The sequence below is a fragment of the Littorina saxatilis genome, linkage group LG12 (genome assembly GCF_037325665.1).
Source record: "Littorina saxatilis isolate snail1 linkage group LG12, US_GU_Lsax_2.0, whole genome shotgun sequence".
NCBI lineage: Eukaryota > Metazoa > Mollusca > Gastropoda > Littorinimorpha > Littorinidae > Littorina > Littorina saxatilis.
The window spans coordinates 742,833-757,377 of NC_090256.1; the positions used below are offsets into that span (position 1 = coordinate 742,833).

The 14,545-nt window shown below is 48.9% G+C and overlaps 1 protein-coding gene across 1 annotated transcript in view; it reads right to left on the bottom strand.

Moving 5' to 3' along the window:
* LOC138981011 (fibroblast growth factor receptor 4-like) overlaps window positions 1-14,241 on the bottom strand; it is a 91,596-nt gene extending 77,355 nt beyond the window's left edge. The window contains exon 1 of the mRNA XM_070353798.1: window positions 13,968-14,241. The gene's annotated coding sequence lies outside the window, so the exon portion shown is untranslated. The remainder of the gene's footprint in view (window positions 1-13,967) is intronic.
* Between the last annotated feature and the right edge of the window lie 304 nt (window positions 14,242-14,545).

Below are 14,545 nucleotides of genomic sequence, written 5' to 3' on the forward strand. Positions count from 1 at the left end.
GCGAAAGCCATCGCCGACGAAGGAAATGTGACGACTTGTCCTCAGCAAAATACGTGGCAGAGGAAAGGAATAACTTGTGGAAGTTCCCCTAGAGTGCCGAATATGATACTCGGTGAAAAACCATCATACTCTGGTAACTGTGTGTTAGGTCCTTCCCCTTCTGCCGCTGGGTGTCAAGTGTGTCGTCCTTGAGTCTCTGACAGACCACCTAGCCAAATACACGTGACTGACCTTGTCACCAAACCAGTCCAGCTATACACAGTTTTGCCTCCCCAAGCAGAAAAAGACACGAGAAACTCAATCCCTGAAAATCCCGTGCGCGCTGTCAGCGAAAAAAACCGTCAGCCCTATGACAGCAGAAACCTGCACTGTGAAGCTCGTGCGTTTCAAAACATCCGTGCTCGGGAGCACTGTCAGCAAAAACTCTGCTGTGTCCAATATCACGCACAGGCGCTTTCTATCATACATTGACCCAGAACAGGCACTCCACTGAGTGACGCTTTCTTGGTCTCTGTCACCCGATCGTGACACACCTCCCCTCTTCAAGACGAAACCTCGGTTTCGCTCACAGTCACGTTCTCCTCTCCAGCCCGAGAGAGAAAGTCAGCTCCAAAATTGTTGGCGCCCGGAATGACGCGTACCGTGAATTGGTACGGTTGGAGGATCAACGCCCAGCGCATAAGTCTGGCGTTCGCCAACCTTGCAACCTGAAGATATTGCAGAGGTTGATGGTCCGTCTCCAGACAGAAAGGTCGTCCTCAAGAACGAGCAACCCCTCGTTTCACCCCTGATGACTGCAACCTTCTCTGTCTTCTTGTCTTTGTTCTTCTGGTCTTTGTTCTTCTCCCCGTAGGCTGTCCTCTCTATGTAGGCGCGCAGCAGGTTGGCGTGGTACAGGCGTGCTTTCCCGTGCATCATGATCCTGTAGTCGTTCTGGCCCACCTTCGCTGTCACCTCAAAAGGTCCTTGCCACTGCAGTTGTAGCTTGTTGTGTTTGACAGGTAGAAGTAGCAACACCCGTTCTCCAATCTTGAAGCTGCGCGGCCGTGCCTTGCGGTCGAATCCTCGCGCGTAACGCTGTGCTGCTCTTCCCAGGTTCTCTTGAGCCAGTTTGCAGGTCTCTTCAATCCTGTTCCTGAGTTCTACGATGTAGGTCGCCGTCGTCTGCACCTCCTCGTCAGCTTCTTCGTCCGTCCAAGCTTGACGCAGGATAGCCATGGGACCGCGTACCTGTCTGCCGTACAACAACTCAAATGGGGAAAAACCCAAGCTCTCCTGAGGAACCTCGCGGTATGCAAAAAGCAATGCTGGGATGTACCTGTCCCACGTGCGTGGTTTCTCCTGAGCTAGTTTCCTCAGCATGGTCTTCAAGGTGCCATTGAACCTTTCCACCAGTCCGTTGCACTGAGCATGGTAAGGAGTGGTGAAGTGCTGCTCCAGTGATAGCAGTCGTGCTGCCTCCGCCATCACTCCTCCCGTGAACTGCGTGCCTCTGTCGGTGAGTACCTCTGATGGAATTCCCAGCCGGGACCACATAGTAACCAGAGCCTCAGCTACTCGCGTGGCTTCAATCGATTTCAGAGGGATCGCCTCTGGGTATCGAGTAGCGTAGTCCACCATGGTCAAAATGTATCTGTTTCCGTCCTCAGACGCAGGCAAGATGGGCCCGATGATGTCCACTGCCACCCGACGAAAGGGTTCGTCGATGAGCGGCATCTTCTCTAAGGGGACCTTCCTCACCCTTCCTTTGGCAACCACCTTCTGGCACTTATCGCAGGACGCACAGAAACGTCGGACATCCGTGCAGATGCCTGGCCAGTAAAAGTGGCGCCAGACACGATCCGTGGTCTTCTTGGTACCAAGATGACCTCCCAGAATCGAGTCGTGTGCCGTTGCCATGACACCCTCGCGAAACTCGCGAGGCACGACAACCTGTTTGAATGTACCTTCTTGGTTGCTGAACTCACGGTAGAGCAACTTCTTGTCCCTGAGGAACTTTGACCTCCCATGCTTCCCGCTCAGCTTCACCTTCCCCGACTTCGCGTGCTCCCGAGGAGTAGCTAAGGTCGGGTCAGAATCCTGAGCCTTCGCGAGAAGCGCGGGGGTCACGTTCCCCAGGGCAGCTCGTGCAGCAGGTAGGGGTTTGAGAGGTTTGTCCTCTCGCTCCGCCTGTGCCCGCGTGAGCACTGAAATGACGTCGGGAGACCGATAAACGGGAACCTCCCTGGTGACGCCGTCCACAAACTGGACCCGGTTTCCAATGAGCAAGTCGCATGGAGGATCGTCCATGACGACGGCCACAATGGTCCCCGTGAACAACGGGGTTACGACCTTGATCACTGCCGTGTTCAAATCGTAAGCGTGAGATGCCTCGGCCATTCTCACCCTGATGCTGTCTCCTGTGTAGGCCATAGCTGGAACTAGACTCGCCCGAACCACTATCATGTCTGCTCCTGTGTCCCGCAGACCCTCGCCCTTCACTCCGTTAACGTAGACGTTGCAGTGGGGCTGGAAATGTTTCCTGGAGCACGGAACGCAGAGTTGTGGGATGGTGCATGAGCTCGTGACGTCCCTGAACTCCTCACTGCCAACGAAGTGAACGCCCTTCTGGTCAGCCTGTCTCTTGTGGCAGTCCTTCTTCACGTGGCCCCGCTTGTTGCAGTAGTAACACTGGATGTCAGTTCTGGAACTCGATCCCTTGTGTCCCTGATCGTCCTTCCCGTCCTTGGGTCCTGAAGAACCCGAATTTCCCGTTTTTCCTGGCCGTGAGCCTGAAGATTTGCCGGAGATCGCCTGGGCGTCCTCGTGCACTCTGATCCAGTCGGCTGCCTCCTGAGTAGTCTTGGGCTGGTGCTCCTGCACGAAGGTCACCACCTCAGGTCGCAGGCTGGACATCAGTTGTTCCATGACTATGAGGTCGGCAAGGTCGTTGACGGTCCAGTCCTTTTCGGCCATCTCCACCCAGCGCCGCAGGTAGAGGTTAAGGCGTGCCACAAACTGATGACTCAGCTCGCCGCTCAGTCTCTTGCTGTTACGCAGACGTCGTCTGTAGGCTTCAGCAGTCAGGTTAAAGCGCTGGAGTAACGCCTTCTTAAGTGCCTGATAGTCTCTCGCCTCGTCGTCCTCCAAAGCGTTGTAGAGCTGCAATGCGCGTCCCTTTAAGCAGGTGCTAAGGCGGCTAGCCCACGTGGCCTCTTCCCACTTCTGGTCAGATGCAATGCGCTCAAACCGGCGTAAAAAGTCGTCGAGCTCGTCCTTGTCATCGTCGAACGTCGGCAGTCTCGTACGGTCGGCAACAAACGTCGGCGCGCTAGCCTGAGTAAGCGTACCCTTCTCGGCCTGTAGCCTAGCTAGCTCTAGCTGGTGATCGCGATCCGCCTGTTCCTTCCGGTCTAGTCTGTCACGTTCGTCTTTCTTTTCCTGTCTGTCAAGTTCGGCCTGTCGTTCGGCCTGTCGTTCCCTTTCTTGTCTGTCAAGATCGTCTTTCCGTTCTCTTTCCTGTCTGTCTCGTTCGTCTTTCCTTTCCTGTCTGTCTCGTTCGTCTTTCTCTTTCTTGTCCTGTCGGTCACGTTCGGCCTGTCGTTCTTGTCTGTCAAGCTCTTCTTTTCTCGTCTGTCGCTCTATGTCTTCCCTACGTTCCAGCTCCTTGCGTTTAAGCAAACTACGCGCTCTAACGCGTGCGTCTCGCTCTGTCTGTTCCTCGCTACCAGGAGTCTCAAAAGTTAATCTCTTCGTAGGAGATCCCCCTGTAGCCATGGTTAGTTTTAGCAAAGCTTTATTACCAAAGTAAGTCTAACGCAGCTATAGCTAGAACACGCGGTGACGAAAGCGGTGGATACAAAAATCCAGCAACCGGAAAATGCAGAAGAAAAATCCAAACGGTGTAGAACAAAACGCGTAGCCTACTTTATGGCTGCTTTTTGCGGTGAAACAAAGTGTTTCCCACAGCCGTGGCCTACTTTATCGGCTGCTTTTTTCGGTGAAACAGAGTGTCTCCCACAGCCTTGGTTAGGACAGAAGTCCTCGGACCCTTCCCCCCCAAAATTCCAACAAAGTCAAAATATGGAGAAAAATCCAAGTAAAACAAGACTATAGAAATGTAACCTGTTACAGAATGCGAAACAACAATGTAGAGAAAACTGAGTAAAACGAATAACGAATCCGCTAACCCCGCTCAGCTCTCTGCAACGGAAAACTCAACGTACAACAACAAAGATTCACAAACAAAGGAAAGGGAAGTAATCACAGTTAGCGCATACAATAACTCACAAATTACAATTTACATTTCCTGCAAGATGTGAATCGCTTAAGGTGTGGTATATGATCAAAACTATACAAAAAAGGGTAGCACCAAGCAGAAAATAAGTCGAGCACTGACGAGATTATCTGCTCTTAGTTATCCTTAATTGGTGGGTCTTTATCAGTTGGAAATTAACTGAGTAAATCCCGGCTTGGCCCCCATGTGTCACGTTTCAATATATCACTCAAGGTGATTATGAACCGGTTAATTACTACTAATTAACTAACCACACCACGATCCACTCTCGCAGGCATACAATTAAATAGAGTCAACAAAAGTATAAGTTTCAGACGCCTGTTTATGTATAAACTCTCCACCTCCCTCGAGCCTTCACTCAAAATATGTTCCTTTTACGTTCTCAACACGTAAAAAACCAGTGTTCACTGACAAAATGCCAGTAGTATGTAGAAAATTATAGGAACACGCTGAACCCGTGTAAATATAGTTAAATGAGAATGTTCTGTTCGAAAAGCTCTAGTTCGTGCAGGTGTCCACACCCCACGTTGTCACTACTCCAATGAAATCATAGATACGAAAAGACAACGGTGGTCAACGGGGTGCGTACGACATGGTGCACTTAGCTTTATCTCTGCTGCTGCTGGTTAGTCGGTTCGCTGGTTAGCCGGTCCGCTGGTTAGCCGGTCCGCTGGTTAGCCGGTCTCCTGGTTAGCCGGTCTCCTGGTTAGCCGGTCTCCTGGTTAGCGTAGCCCCAACAGTTCCCGCCAGAGTCAGCCGTGCCGATGTTACGGGAACGTAACGAACGAACGAAACGAACGAAGGAACGAAGGCTGCAAACAGAAAGCATCGGTGCACTAAACATGTCAGCTACCCCTCACCCACCACCTTAAAACATGTCATCTTTAAATATCTCATCGAGCACGTGGGCCTGCACAAAACTGACTTTTTACAACAACAAAACAGCCATTTTCCGTCCTTCTCTCCCTATCTGCAAAAATCATATACAGATTAGTATTTTAGCGTCACAGAGAGTAAATTATGCGCTAACCTGGAAAGAACAACAGAGAGTATTTCATTCCACAACACAGACTCATCAACAGCGTTAAATAATGATTTATTACCTCAAAAGCCTATGATTGTAACTCTCAATGGAAGCAAAGTCCGCCTCCTCCCTGGAACAGTCTCTGTTCGTCAACAGTGACCCAAAACGTCCAGAACCCCTTGTCGAATCCTTATGCGAAAGCCATCGCCGACGAAGGAAATGTGACGACTTGTCCTCAGCAAAATACGTGGCAGAGGAAAGGAATAACTTGTGGAAGTTCCCCTAGAGTGCCGAATATGATACTCGGTGAAAAACCATCATACTCTGGTAACTGTGTGTTAGGTCCTTCCCCTTCTGCCGCTGGGTGTCAAGTGTGTCGTCCTTGAGTCTCTGACAGACCACCTAGCCAAATACACGTGACTGACCTTGTCACCAAACCAGTCCAGCTATACACAGTTTTGCCTCCCCAAGCAGAAAAAGACACGAGAAACTCAATCCCTGAAAATCCCGTGCGCGCTGTCAGCGAAAAAAACCGTCAGCCCTATGACAGCAGAAACCTGCACTGTGAAGCTCGTGCGTTTCAAAACATCCGTGCTCGGGAGCACTGTCAGCAAAAACTCTGCTGTGTCCAATATCACGCACAGGCGCTTTCTATCATACATTGACCCAGAACAGGCACTCCACTGAGTGACGCTTTCTTGGTCTCTGTCACCCGATCGTGACATTCATGATTCTTAGCCATCCGCCCACCTGAGCTGATAATCGCGAAAATAATGTGCAAATAACTGCGCAATGAAAACCCCTCATTCACACACACACACATGCACACAAACACACACACCACCACCACCACCACCACCACAAACACCACCACCACAAACCCTACACCCCCCCCCCCCCCCCGCCCTCTAATCCCTCCATCCAATCCCTACCCCACAACACTATGGACTTCCACGCAAGTTCTATATTTTTTTGTTTTTCTTCCTCCCTCTACTTAACCCGATCGAGTGTCTTCTTTGCCTGACACTTTCCCATTACTGCAGATACGATGAACGTAAAATATTGATGAAGAAAATTGTCCTGTAATTACCAGGATGTCTTCTAATGCGAGGGAGAAAAAGTGAAAGTAGAACGAAGACGTTCTCGCATTACGGAAGACATGCAAAACCTATACCTGTACTGTCACTCGTGTTCTTTCTGGGATTTACATTACATATTTTGTTACTCTGCACAAAGACAGAGGTCTACAAAAAAACAAAAGTCGATTTTTAAAGGTGAATTCCTGCTCGTGTGATCAATCTTGTTCTCTGCTGTATAGATCTGTTCAGGTTTTTGCACAGGACAAAACCATTCTTTGACTTGAAACACACGCAAAAACATTAACAGCTTTGCTGACATCCTGGGCAGAGTCGGATGTTTCTGTTGATTTTATTGTGCAAGTGGCACCTATCATGTCAGTCTGTCTAATTTCATTCAGAATTTTTTTTTTAATGATAGACAATACCGATAATGATAGACAATACCGATAATGATAGACAATACCGATAATGATAGACAATACCGATAATGATAGACAATACCGATAATGATAGACAATACCGATAATGATAGACAATACCGATAATGACAGACAATACCGATAATGATAGACAATACCGATAATGACAGACAATACCGATAATGACAGACAATACCGATAATGACAGACAATACCGATAATGACAGACAATACCGATAATGACAGACAATACCGATAATGACAGACAATACCGATAATGACAGACAATACCGATAATGACAGACAATACCGATAATGACAGACAATACCGATAATGACAGACAATACCGATAATGACAGACAATACCGATAATGACAGACAATACCGATAATGACAGACAATACCGATAATGACAGACAATACCGATAATGATAGACAATACCGATAATGATAGACAATACCGATAATGATAGACAATACCGATAATGATAGACAATACCGATAATGATAGACAATACCGATAATGACAGACAATACCGATAATGATAGACAATACCGATAATGACAGACAATACCGATAATGACAGACAATACCGATAATGACAGACAATACCGATAATGACAGACAATACCGATAATGACAGACAATACCGATACATGCACAGCCTAGCGGTGACCGGACGTTTCTCCTGCTGATATGACGACGTCACCGAGACAAACTTCGTTCTCAAATTTCTTTGTCAGTGTCTGAAAGACGTGCAGGAGAAGCGACAGAATATTTACGTGACGTCATTATTCGCAGTATGACGTCTTCTCGAACTTTGTTTTGCTTTTGGTGTCAGATGTTTTACCTTGGAAGAGCGGGCCAAGAAGCGATGTCTTGGTTTAATCGGTGTCGTTTGTCTTTAAATAAAATTAAAAAATAACCAATCCAACTCTGCACAGGATGTCAGCCTCGTTGTGGTACTGTGTGTCCGTCAGCCTCGTTGTGGTACTGTGTGTCTCAGCCTCGTTGTGGTACTGTGTGTCTCAGCCTCGTTGTGGTACTGTGTGTCTCAGCCTCGTTGTGGTACTGTGTGTCTCAGCCTCGTTGTAGTACTGTGTGTCTCAGCCTCGTTGTGGTACTGTGTGTCTCAGCCTCGTTGTGGTACTGTGTGTCTCAGCCTCGTTGTGGTACTGTGTGTCTCAGCCTCGTTGTGGTACTGTGTGTCTCAGCCTCGTTGTGGTACTGTGTGTCTCAGCCTCGTTGTGGTACTGTGTGTCCGTCAGCCTCGTTGTGGTACTGTGTGTCCGTCAGCCTCGTTGTGGTACTGTGTGTCTCAGCCTCGTTGTGGTACTGTGTGTCCGTCAGCCTCGTTGTGGTACTGTGTGTCTCAGCCTCGTTGTGGTACTGTGTGTCCGTCAGCCTCGTTGTGGTACTGTGTGTCCGTCAGCCTCGTTGTGGTACTGTGTGTCTCAGCCTCGTTGTGGTACTGTGTGTCTCAGCCTCGTTGTGGTACTGTGTGTCTCAGCCTCGTTGTGGTACTGTGTGTCTCAGCCTCGTTGTGGTACTGTGTGTCTCAGCCTCGTTGTGGTACTGTGTGTCTCAGCCTCGTTGTGGTACTGTGTGTCCGTCAGCCTCGTTGTGGTACTGTGTGTCCGTCAGCCTCGTTGTGGTACTGTGTGTCTCAGCCTCGTTGTGGTACTGTGTGTCTCAGCCTCGTTGTGGTACTGTGTGTCTCAGCCTCGTTGTGGTACTGTGTGTCTCAGCCTCGTTGTGGTACTGTGTGTCTCAGCCTCGTTGTGGTACTGTGTGTCTCAGCCTCGTTGTGGTACTGTGTGTCTCAGCCTCGTTGTGGTACTGTGTGTCTCAGCCTCGTTGTGGTACTGTGTGTCTCAGCCTCGTTGTGGTACTGTGTGTCTCAGCCTCGTTGTGGTACTGTGTGTCTCAGCCTCGTTGTGGTACTGTGTGTCTCAGCCTCGTTGTGGTACTGTGTGTCTCAGCCTCGTTGTGGTACTGTGTGTCTCAGCCTCGTTGTGGTACTGTGTGTCTCAGCCTCGTTGTGGTACTGTGTGTCTCAGCCTCGTTGTGGTACTGTGTGTCTCAGCCTCGTTGTGGTACTGTGTGTCTCAGCCTCGTTGTGGTACTGTGTGTCTCAGCCTCGTTGTGGTACTGTGTGTCTCAGCCTCGTTGTGGTACTGTGTGTCTCAGCCTCGTTGTGGTACTGTGTGTCTCAGCCTCGTTGTGGTACTGTGTGTCTCAGCCTCGTTGTGGTACTGTGTGTCTCAGCCTCGTTGTGGTACTGTGTGTCTCAGCCTCAATGTTGGTTGTGGTACTGTGTGTCTCAGCCTCGTTGTGGTACTGTGTGTCTCAGCCTCGTTGTGGTACTGTGTGTCTCAGCCTCAATGTTGGTTGTGGTACTGTGTGTCTCAGCCTCGTTGTGGTACTGTGTGTCTCAGCCTCGTTGTGGTACTGTGTGTCTCAGCCTCAATGTTGGTTGTGGTACTGTGTGTCTCAGCCTCGTTGTGGTACTGTGTGTCTCAGCCTCGTTGTGGTACTGTGTGTCTCAGCCTCAATGTTGGTTGTGGTACTGTGTGTCTCAGCCTCGTTGTGGTACTGTGTGTCTCAGCCTCGTTGTGGTACTGTGTGTCTCAGCCTCAAGGTTGGTTGTGGTACTGTGTGTCTCAGCCTCGTTGTGGTACTGTGTGTCTCAGCCTCGTTGTGGTACTGTGTGTCTCAGCCTCGTTGTGGTACTGTGTGTCTCAGCCTCGTTGTGGTACTGTGTGTCTCAGCCTCGTTGTGGTACTGTGTGTCTCAGCCTCAATGTTGGTTGTGGTACTGTGTGTCTCAGCCTCAATGTTGGTTGTGGTACTGTGTGTCTCAGCCTCAATGTTGGTTGTGGTACTGTGTGTCTCAGCCTCAATGTTGGTTGTGGTACTGTGTGTCTCAGCCTCAATGTTGGTTGTGGTACTGTGTGTCTCAGCCTCAATGTTGGTTGTGGTACTGTGTGTCTCAGCCTCAATGTTGGTTGTGGTACTGTGTGTCTCAGCCTCAATGTTGGTTGTGGTACTGTGTGTCTCAGCCTCAATGTTGGTTGTGGTACTGTGTGTCTCAGCCTCAATGTTGGTTGTGGTACTGTGTGTCTCAGCCTCAATGTTGGTTGTGGTACTGTGTGTCTCAGCCTCAATGTTGGTTGTGGTACTGTGTGTCTCAGCCTCAATGTTGGTTGTGGTACTGTGTGTCTCAGCCTCAATGTTGGTTGTGGTACTGTGTGTCTCAGCCTCAATGTTGGTTGTGGTACTGTGTGTCTCAGCCTCAATGTTGGTTGTGGTACTGTGTGTCTCAGCCTCAATGTTGGTTGTGGTACTGTGTGTCTCAGCCTCAATGTTGGTTGTGGTACTGTGTGTCTCAGCCTCAATGTTGGTTGTGGTACTGTGTGTCTCAGCCTCAATGTTGGTTGTGGTACTGTGTGTCTCAGCCTCAATGTTGGTTGTGGTACTGTGTGTCTCAGCCTCAATGTTGGTTGTGGTACTGTGTGTCTCAGCCTCAATGTTGGTTGTGGTACTGTGTGTCTCAGCCTCAATGTTGGTTGTGGTACTGTGTGTCGAAGTGACGGGCGCAGTGGCGTGGTGGTAGGACGTCAGCCTCAATGTTGGTTGTGGTACTGTGTGTCGAAGTGACGGGCGCAGTGGCGTGGCGGTAGGACGTCAGCCTCAATGTTGGTTGTGGTACTGTGTGTCGAAGTGACGGGCGCAGTGGCGTGGTGGTAGGACGTCAGCCTCAATGTTGGTTGTGGTACTGTGTGTCGAAGTGACGGGCGCAGTGGCGTGGTGGTAGGACGTCAGCCTCAATGTTGGTTGTGGTACTGTGTGTCGAAGTGACGGGCGCAGTGGCGTGGTGGTAGGACGTCAGCCTCAATGTTGGTTGTGGTACTGTGTGTCGAAGTGACGGGCGCAGTGGCGTGGTGGTAGGACGTCAGCCTCAATGTTGGTTGTGGTACTGTGTGTCGAAGTGACGGGCGCAGTGGTGTGGTGGTAGGACGTCGGCCTCCTAATCGGGAGGTCGTCAGTTCGAATCCCGGTCACTGCCGCCTGGTGGGTTAAGAGTGGAGATTTTTCCGATCTCCCAGGTCAACTTATGTGCAGACCTGCTAGTGACTTAACCCCCTTCGTGTGTTTAACTTTCAGCTCCTGTTTCAGGATGCCAAAGCCTTCAGTAACCTTTCAGCTAGAAGCACTAGAATTTCAACTTTCAGCTACTATTCCCTTGAAGCAGCAACCTTTCAGCTGGAAGCACTAGAATTTCAACTTTCAGCTACTATTCTGCTGAAGCAGTAAACTTTCAGCTTGTTTTACAAAGCAATACATATTCAGCTACTGTTTCACAAAGCAATACATATCCAGCTACTGTTTCACAAAGCAATACATATACAGCTACTGTTTCACAAAGCAATACATATCCAGCTACTGTTTCACAAAGCAATACATATCCAGCTACTGTTTCACAAAGCAATACATATCCAGCTACTGTTTCACAAAGCAATACATATCCAGCTACTGTTTCACAAAGCAATACATATCCAGCTGCTGTTTCACAAAGCAATACATATCCAGCTACTGTTTCACAAAGCAATACATATCCAGCTACTGTTTCACAAAGCAATACATATCCAGCTACTGTTTCACAAAGCAATACATATCCAGCTACTGTTTCACAAAGCAATACATATCCAGCTACTGTTTTACGAAAAAGTAAATGATTATGTAGCTACTGTGTCACCACAAAATAACTCTCAAGTACTGACACTTTATAACCACACTTAGTTTAGGCTTAGCTTGTTGTGTTGTAACAAAATTAATGTTCATATCGTATTATACATGTCACCCTGTATTTCCGGAATAAAGTTTGTTTAAACCAAGGACGGAAACAGAATATTTTCAGCTTATCTTTCATTCAACATTAGGTCAATTTCCCGCTACTGTTTCACGAAACAAAACTCTCAGTCATACTGCAGTGAACAGCACAACTTTCAACTGCTCTGTCAGGATACAGTAAACTTTCAGATCGTCTTTCAGGATGTAGTGAACCTTCTGTACTGTTAACAGTGAACTTTCAGCTTCTGTTTCACGAGAGAAAAACTTTGCTTCTAGTTCTACGTCCGAAAAACAACTCTGCTACTACTTGCGTAGCAGTATTTGTGTGGCAAAACACAGATGTTGTATCGCTACGCTGTAGAGTATTTGTGTGGCAAAACACAGATTTGGTATCGCTACGCTGTAGAGTATTTGTGTGGCAAAACACAGATGTTGTATCGCTACGCTGTAGAGTATTTGTGTGGCAAAACACAGATTTGGTATCGCTACGCTGTAGAGTATTTGTGTGGCAAAACACAGATTTTGTATCGCTACGCTGTAGAGTATTTGTGTGGCAAAACACAGATTTTGTATCGCTACGCTGTAGAGTATTTGTGTGGCAAAACACAGATGTTGTATCGCTACGCTGTAGAGTATTTGTGTGGCAAAACACAGATTTGGTATCGCTACGCTGTAGAGTATTTTAGGTAGGAAGACCGATGACTAGGGTAGTGAGAGCAATGATACAAATACCCCAATTCCAAGCTACACACCAAATTTCAGCTAAATCGACCTACAGTGTATAAGTACCAGAGATTTATTGTAAGTCTTGTCTGGACAGACAGGCCGACAGACAGAGTGAAAGCTGTACATCACCCTATGTAAAACATACTCCACTGCTACGCTGAGCCTTTGGTGAAAGCTGTACATCACCCTATGTAAAACATACTCCACTGCTACGCTGAGCCTTTGGTGAAAGCTGTACATCACCCTATGTAAAACATACTCCACTGCTACGCTGAGCCTTTGGTGAAAGCTGTACATCACCCTATGTAAAACATACTTCACTGCTGCGCTGAGCCTTTGGTGAAAGCTGTACATCACCCTATGTAAAACATACTTCACTGCTGCGCTGAGCATTTGGTGAAAGCCTGTCTGATGGAGACAGCCTGTCTGATGGAGACAGCCTGTCTGATGGAGACAGCCAACAGCTGGCCCCTCCATCAACCTCTTCGTGTTCCTCTTCATCAACTTATCGGCCTCCGTCCCCTCCCCTCCACAAACACTCCACCCCCACCTCCGTCCCCTCCCAACCGCCACCACACCTGACCAGAGACTGTATAGTCTCTAACCTGACTTCATCAACTTACCTAAGAACCACCCCCACCCGACCCTCGACCCCCTACCCACCACCCCAACCCCCGAACCGCTACTCCACCTGACTTTATCAACTTATCTACTCACAACCCCCTCCCCCATCCCTCCTTGCTATAGCTTCAAGCGGTCTACCAGTATACACCTGTGTAGCATCCCTCGAAATTGACAAGCACGGAAGACAACTACCCCTTCACCCCCCCCCCCCTAGAAGTCTACCTATAATACACCTGCGGAGCATCCCCCGAAATTCACCCCCCCCCCCTAGAAGTCTACCTATAATACACCTGCGGAGCATCCCCCGAAATTCCGTCGCCCCCCCCCCCCCCCCCCCCTAGAAATCTACCTATAGCGCATTAGCCAAATACACCTGCGGAGCATCCCCCGAAATTCACAAGAACGGAAGACAACTACCCCGAGCCCCCCCCCCCCCCCCTTCACATCAAGCAGTCTACCTATGATACACCTGTGCAGCATCCCCCGAAGTCCACACGCACGGGAGATTATGTGCGGGAAAATAAACTCCGGGGTTCCATCAAGAAAAAAGTATCCTCAATCCTAAGAAGCCGCATGCTACACGGACACGGTGCCTGCTATACTAGCTTTCTTGTTGGAGTCAGCACGCGTTCCAGTAGACCGTGGAAACAGAACAGCCCAGTGTCAAGTAGTGTTCGTCCCTTGACTGAGGTGAAGCCTCCACGTATGTACGTCCACTTGAGTACTAGTCCAGGAGTACAGCTGGAGAATCTTCTAAACTTGGATAAGTCTGCCTACAAACTAGCATCAACTGATAATGAGCAGCCTTTGACCTATTTGAAGTTTTGAAAAGTTTGAAACGAGACGGATTTTACGCATGCAGTCTTAGAACAAAAGAGACGAACCCACTATCAGATGCTCTCCATCTATTCTCAGACTTGATGATACATCACGCGGAACACTCAAACAGATATGATGAGTTTACCTGAGCTGAGGGTGAACGTTACGCCGAAGAAGTAGAACTAGAAGACACGGTATTTAGTCCGTTATAATTCCAGAGAAGGGAGAACAAAGCTCCAGCAGAACTGAAGCACAACACGTCGAAGTTATCCACACAGAACTATACGATGAGCGCTGGCTGAGAGCACAACACACCACACGCCACACCAACACAAAACTTTTTTGTAGTCCTCTTTCTGACTAGTCAAAGAAAGAAGATGGTGGGTGGGTACCGGTCGGACGGCAGCAGCGAGCGAGCAAGAAACATACACACACAGACACTTGAAAACTCTGCAAGTCTGTGAGTGAGTGAGAAGCAGAGAGCGGAGGATGGTTGGTTGGTGCCAGAACCCTGCACAGGCAGGTAGCGTACAACCCTTAGCACACAGAGCTGCGCGTCATCACCACAGAGCTACTGTGCGCTGGCAGCCAATGAGAAGTCTCGCTGCGGGGTTGAAGGGAGACAGCAACAACCTTTGGCCCGCTTCCTACCCGTCTTTCTCTGGCATCGCCCGCGCTATTCTATCTCGCCCTCGCAGCGAGGTTTTCTATTGCTTCAGCGGC